This window comes from Corythoichthys intestinalis, chromosome 13 (assembly GCF_030265065.1).
Source record: "Corythoichthys intestinalis isolate RoL2023-P3 chromosome 13, ASM3026506v1, whole genome shotgun sequence".
In the NCBI taxonomy this organism is placed as follows: domain Eukaryota; kingdom Metazoa; phylum Chordata; class Actinopteri; order Syngnathiformes; family Syngnathidae; genus Corythoichthys; species Corythoichthys intestinalis.
Genome location: NC_080407.1, coordinates 20,110,555 through 20,117,456, shown reverse-complemented (window position 1 = coordinate 20,117,456; position 6,902 = coordinate 20,110,555). Strand labels below are relative to the sequence as shown.

The following is a 6,902-nucleotide window of genomic DNA, read 5'->3' as shown; positions in this document are numbered from 1 at the left end:
CAAAATAATAGCGGACTGCCGCCACATTCGACCGCGAATTTTGCTTCTCGCTGATCTCCAGCGTCTCTTAAACGGATCGTGCATAGTGTCTTGTTATGAGCTTTTTGTTTACAAACGTATCGAACACACGACTTGCTGACAACTTTGTGTCTTCATTAACACATGGAGCTAACAGTACGAACACAGCTCGGGGCTCTCGGCAGGAAGTGGCGTCTAATGGCGTGAGGAAATGTAGTTTTTTCACATAAGCGAACAGACTATGTATCATGCAGATACGATTTGCTCATATTATTACAATCGTCACATGATCTGTTTGAAAAATAATTTTGACCAGTTATAATTTTTATTTTGTTCATTTAATTCATTTTTGCTGTTTGGTTTATTGCTTTACAACTTTTAGAGACAATATTTTATCGAAAAATTCTTAATTTTAAAATCATATACAGGAAAGTCAATGACACTTTTTTGTCACCAAGGGGGGCCTGGCCACCCCCGCAAAATCCGCTAATGACTCAAACATTAATTTTTGAGTATTACCACTCATTGAGGTTTTGCGACCTACTTTAGCCTAGCCTAGCCTAGCTGACCAACTGCTAACAAAGCTGCAAGGCACGTTGTCAATCATTCAGAAATCAAGTCAGAAAAATGTCAGCGAGAACCACACGGGCTGCAGTAAAGTTCCAGGAGGAACTTTGTGGCGTAAAAGAGGAGCCCCCACGTCACTCACCCTCAACTGTGTGCAAAATAATGCACGTAAAGGTTGTTCTTCACAGACTAGAAGGTTGGTTCACGTTCGATGAGACATCTATTGTACATGACGGAAGACCGATCCGATAATTCATTTTTCTTGTTAAAAGTAGTGCTACCAAGGCATTCGAATTTTTAATCACATTTTACATGGTTAACTGGTGGTTAACTTGCGTGTGCGTGCGTGTACAGAAAACACAGACAAGACTGAAAAAGCCGTTTGTTCTTGCACTCCTCTTTAAAAGAAACTGCTGCATTTCAAGCCAAAACAACTTGTGTTTGATAGAACAATATGTCTATATGCTGCCATAGCAGATTCATGGCGCATTAAGCCCCCAAACTATTTTTTAATTTGTCCCTTTTACCCTGAAAACCCCCGTTTACAGACTTCGCGCAACCGCTTTTGTTTCAACCCAGCCATAAAAAGAATTAATTGTATTTTAGGGTGACCAAACGTCCTCTTTTGCCCGGACAAGTCCTACTTTCACGTAGTATCCTCGTCGGCCAGGCGGGTTTTATAAATTCATAAAAATGTCCGTTTTTTAAAAATTTTTTCACGGGACCATTTTGAAGACAATCCCTCCGGCCGCTGGGTAGCAGTGCCTGCCTGCGATGACATGGCTCTTAGTAGTAGGGAGGGAAGGAGTAGTTCTTCTTGTTTTTGTTGGCAGTGTATAGATTGAAAAGATGTCAACAAATAGGAGACACAAAATTGTTGTTACCAAAAATACATAAAATTTTTAATAACACTTTATAACAACTATCAGTTTACTAGTTAATAGATCATTAGTAAACAGTTGATAAATGATTTATTGTTGATTTGTGAAGTATTTGTTTACAGTTTGTTAAGCATTTACAGGGTGTTCTTAACCTGAAACACAGTTTGTGTAGAAACGTTTCAAGTCTTTGTGTGTAACGTTTGGCATTTCTATCTTTTCAGGTTAAGAAATGCCGTTCACTTCAAAAGAAAAGGCATTTTGATAAGGCATTTTGCAGGCAGCACTCATGTTGCTCATTTATGAAAATGCCATAGAACCAACAAATATTTGTACTTTTCTTTGTATATTTGACAAATAAAACGTATGACCTTCAACATAAAGTGTATATAGTTTTATTAAGATCCATCAACTAGCATGGGCATTTAGAATGGGGTCAACCATATTGGAACACCCTGTAAATGCTTAACAAACTGTTAACAAATACTTCACAAATCAACAATAAATCATTTATCAACAGTTTACTAATGATCTAATAACTAGTAAAACGGATAGTTATCATAAAGTGTTACCGTATTTTTTTTTGGGGGGGGGGGGGGGGGGGGGGTTTAATGGAAAACGTAGCTCAACAACCATAATAAGAAAACAATTACAAAATTAAATTAAAAGCAGGATAAAAATAATTTTAAAAAATAGGCCAAAATAGAACAGAGATAATGATCATGGTCGGTTAAAAAAAAAAAAAGTAAACATGCGTGTTTTGAGTCTAGCTTTGGAAAGTGAGAGGGTAGATATATTGCAAAGATCAGGGCGTAGGGCGTTCCAGTTTTGGGGCACAGTGACTAAAAGCTCTGGAACCTGTCACACTTGAATGGAATAGAGCAGACTCAGGTGCAAAATTCAGTCTTTTATTTACATAAATGGCCAGAGGCAGGAACAAACTGAAGGCACTCCAGAAGGAGGAAACAACTGGCTATGAAACAAAATGATACGAAAAACAAGAGAAACAGGCAAAATGCATTGGAGAACTACAACAATGTACTCAGCATGATGCATAAAATAACAAACTGAAGTAGAACACTATAATCAAACCTACTACGTACAATAACTGTGTCTATGAATGCTGGCTGTAACAGCATTGAAGGGCGAAGAGACTTTGGCGTGACAAACAATTTAAGCACATGAGGAATGGGCCACAGGTAGGAACAACAGGTAATCATAATCACACTGGTGAGGCAGCAGGAAGGGTGAGTGGTGGAAGGAGGAGGGTGAGGCTTCAAAATAAAACAGGAAGAGACAACAATATACCTAAATAGGACAACCCTTACCCAGCTGAAATATAAAGGCAACATCAAATGTATGCAGATTTTAGGGGAAAAAAAGGCTTAAGTGTTAAAGGGTTAAACTAAACAAAGTAGAATTGAAAAACAAAAATGTCGGTAAATGCACATGCCACTGCCATGTTGCATACATTGACTGTTTTTCTCGTTCTTTAGCGGTGTGTTTGACCGCTTGTCGGGAAACTTGTGCAACCTTGCATGCCGCACAAAAGAAGCGCCCAGATAATGTCGACCAACGATATTTTGGGTATTGCAAAAAAGGCAGTCACATCACATTTTCTGAATCTTAGAATCAACTTGGTAACAAAGCATCGATTTTAGTTACAACGCTAGTTTTGAGTTATAAAATTATAATTAGGCTTGTTCTGAACAAAGGGAAGAGAAGGCTGAGACTGAATAAAAACAAATTGTTTATAATGAATAAAATTAACAAGCACTGTGAAGTACAAGCACTTTAAAATTCGAAGCAGAGTCGAGAGATTTTCATCGATGCGGGCCGAAATGATTAACAGTAGAAACAATTTTAATAATCATTGTCCAATTTGTACGACAAAGTAGTAGGCCAAAATAAAGAGGACTACGATATTATAGTCCTACTGTTACGAGGAAGGAAAACAGTTGTCCTGGTACGTAGGGGTAATGCAGCTGAATAAGCAGCTACGTACTTGAAAACAGTCGTCCTGTTACGTAAGGGTAATGTAGCTGAATGAGCAGCTAAGTACTTTCCGTAGTGCTTTGCCGCCGCCACTAAAGTCAACGATAATGAAAGCAGCTCGTTAGGCTGTTTTACAATCAGTTTCCAAAATAAGGAAATTAGTTATCTTTTAGCTCATCTACATCATATCATCATCAATGGAAGGATTTTACTGATCCTTTGTCAGAGCTCCCAGCTAAGGTACATGTACATAAAGTGCGTAGCCCGTTATTCAGCTACATTACATTTACGTAATACGACTTTTTTTCTTGTAGTAAGTAGACATGTGCCGGTTACCGGTTTCACGGTTTACCGTGGTGTGAAAACGTCGCGGTTTCAAAACCACAAAAATTTTCCGTCATACCTTAGTACGATATTCGCTATTTTTCATGTGCCAAAATGCAGCCGAAGTGGCTTGGTGCGGCAGGGCTCACCCTTCCCGTTTGTTGCCGTGAATGTTTGTGACTATTCTGCTAAACAGCGAGCAAACCCAAAAAACAAACCCTCCAAACGCAAGGCGTACTTTTCTTCAATTTATTGAGCTCTCAAATCGTGGTGAAATATAAAAATGAATACATTTAAAACGTTATACAATTGTATTTTTCCACATGTGACTGGGTTCAACAGGATAGCAGTAGCACCGTGAAAAAGGTCGCCAAAAACAAAACATACATTTTCCTTTCAAATATACAAACTAACTAAAAATTACAAAGATGAATGTTAGCCTAGGCTAAGCTGGGAGAGCAGCTTCGTCAACGTTTTATGTCTCGCAGCCGCTGAGTGAGAAACAAGCTTGAATGAAGGGGGGAGAAAAAAAAAAAAAAGGATCGCGTCAAAGATCGCTAATTGCAAAAGGAGGTCTCACTCCTCACTTTGTTTTAGATGAAACCTTTCCTCAACAATATTTACATTTTAACTAACTTATACATTTTTAACTAACTTATTAACTTATGAATTCTTTGTTCTTTTTAACACAAAGGCATGACATCATGGAGAAGAAAGTTGACACAGTGGCTGAAAATGGCAAAACTTCAGCTTTTCCCCCTCAAAAAAAGTCATACAGTATATATTTTTAATTTTATTTAGAAGTGTTTTTACTTTTTTATAGCAATTATTTTGTTCTTGCTCTAATATTGAGCAACTTGAGCTGTGGCTGTGGGTATAGACCCTACCCACGTGACGTCACAACTCCGCTCTCCTGACTGGTGCTGCCCACTTGTCCGTCAACACATCGTGTTGACCTGTTACGGCTACGTACATTCCTCCTATTTACGGCGTGTTTTTCTGCTCGTTAACATTAATAATCAAAATGGTGAAGGCGTGTGTGGCGGTCGGTTGCAATAACAGAGAAGATAGACGGAGAGACTTGAAGTTCTACGGGATTCCGAGAGACACGGAGAGGAGAGAGCGAGATGGGCTGCTGCAATTTGACGAGAAAACTGGGCTCCAAACGATTACCACAGATTATGTTGTAGTCATTTTATATCTGGTAAGATGCATTTAATATATATTTAGAGGGTTTTGGGCTGACAACCACAATTAAGATCATTGCTAGGCTAATCGCCGACAACATACACGTATGTATGTCGTGAGAGTGCTATCGCTAAACCATATAAACATTAAAAGCCCTAGCTCCATTGACAAATGACATGAAATACATTAGACTTGACAGTGGATGTTAGCAAGAACAAAAGATTTTGAATTGAAAATTTCGTAACTCACCTTCCGAGCACAAGATTCCTGCCGAATTTTCGTGTACGAGGACCTGTTTCACCCAACCAGCAACGTAGCATTTATAAGCCTCCAAGCTCTTAATGTTTTTCAAACTTTCGTGAGAATAGGCTGATTTTGTGTGGACAAGATAGTTGTAAATATCAGGGTCAGGCAGAGACGGCGAAGGCAGCCAGTCAAAAATCATCGATTTAGGCATCAAATATGGATCTGGCGACTGTATAGAACGAAGCTTTTCCACATAACGCCTTTTATGCAACACATCCAGTGAGTTTACGGCATCAGAAAGCACCGGGTCTTCCATGAAATGCATTTTAAATTCCTCGATCAATTGAAACCAATGCTAATACAGAGACAAAATGACGGACAAGTGGGCGGAACCATACAGCGAGCACGTGGTTTTATGACGTCGGTGTGTAGGGTCTATAGTCTAGGTTCTATTTATTTTAATTTTATATAAAATACTTGTTATTTTTTGTTAATTTATTTATTTTCACATTAATTTATTTTCACATTATATTCATGTTCCAATTAGCATATATGTTCTGAAATAAAAAAAACCTGTTCAATGGGAAAATTTTTTTTTTTTTTTTTTTTTTTTTTTTAAAACCCATACATCTCAAAATTTTGGAGCTATAATTGCAATACCGTGATACCGTAAACCGCGGTATTTTTGCTCACGGTTATCGTACCGTCAAAATCTCATACCGGCACATGTTTAGTAGTAAGAGTACAACTTTAATCTCGCATTTTTTCCCCTCCGTTTATTTGGCCCCAATACTCTGTCGTAATAGGTCACAGTCAATCAAGAGTAGTAACTTTTTAAATTATATATTATGACCCCCCCCCCCCAAAAAAAACCTAATATTTGCAAGTCAATCATAATTTTGCATATTTATGTAATTATACTATTAATGAATGATTTAGAATTTTAGTAATTTGGGGTATACTGTTTCAAATATTAGCTGTGAAAAGTGTAGTTTGAAAGAGGGAGAGTATTGCATAAATAATGCCACTCAACTTGAGGGTTAAATCAGGTAAGCCAATACTTTTGGCAATAGTGTGTATCCACTTTATACAAGGATTGGACAAAGCACATGTAAGGCACCAAAACTGCCAATCCTCAACAGGATTTGAGGAAACTCTACAGACTACAATTGACCTGCATGCACAATCTGATCTAGGCAGCATGGATGACAGGCAAAACGGTCACTGGCCACTGCTTTTCACACCAATACACACATGTCTCTGAATCAGTTCCTGGCAAGCGAATTTTTGACCACAAACTGAGCAGGAATTTTTTTTTTCACCAGTGTGGGTTCTTGTGTGTTTGTTTAAGGCACTCTTCCGAGTGAATCTTTTTCCACAAACTAAGCAGGAATAAGGTTTTTCACCGGTGTGGGTTCTTGTGTGTATTCGTAAGTAATTCTTTTCAGTGAAACTGCGACCACAAACTGAGCAGGAAAAAGGTTTTTCTCCGGTGTGGGTTTTTCCGTGTGTTTTTAAGCCCGTCTTTTGAGTGAATCCTTGTCCACAAACTGAGCAGGAAAAAGGTTTTTCGCCAGTGTGGGTTCCTGTGTGTCTTTTCAAGTCTTGCTTTCGACTGAATCCTCGACCACAATCAACGCAAGAAAAAGGTTTTTCTCCAGTGTGGGTCCTTGTGTGTACTTTTAA

The 6,902-nt window shown here is 38.4% G+C and overlaps 1 protein-coding gene across 1 annotated transcript in view; it reads right to left on the bottom strand.

Moving 5' to 3' along the window:
- LOC130927841 (uncharacterized) overlaps window positions 1-6,902 on the bottom strand; it is a 238,216-nt gene that overhangs the window by 59,625 nt on the left and 171,689 nt on the right. The gene's annotated exons all lie outside the window — the stretch shown is intronic.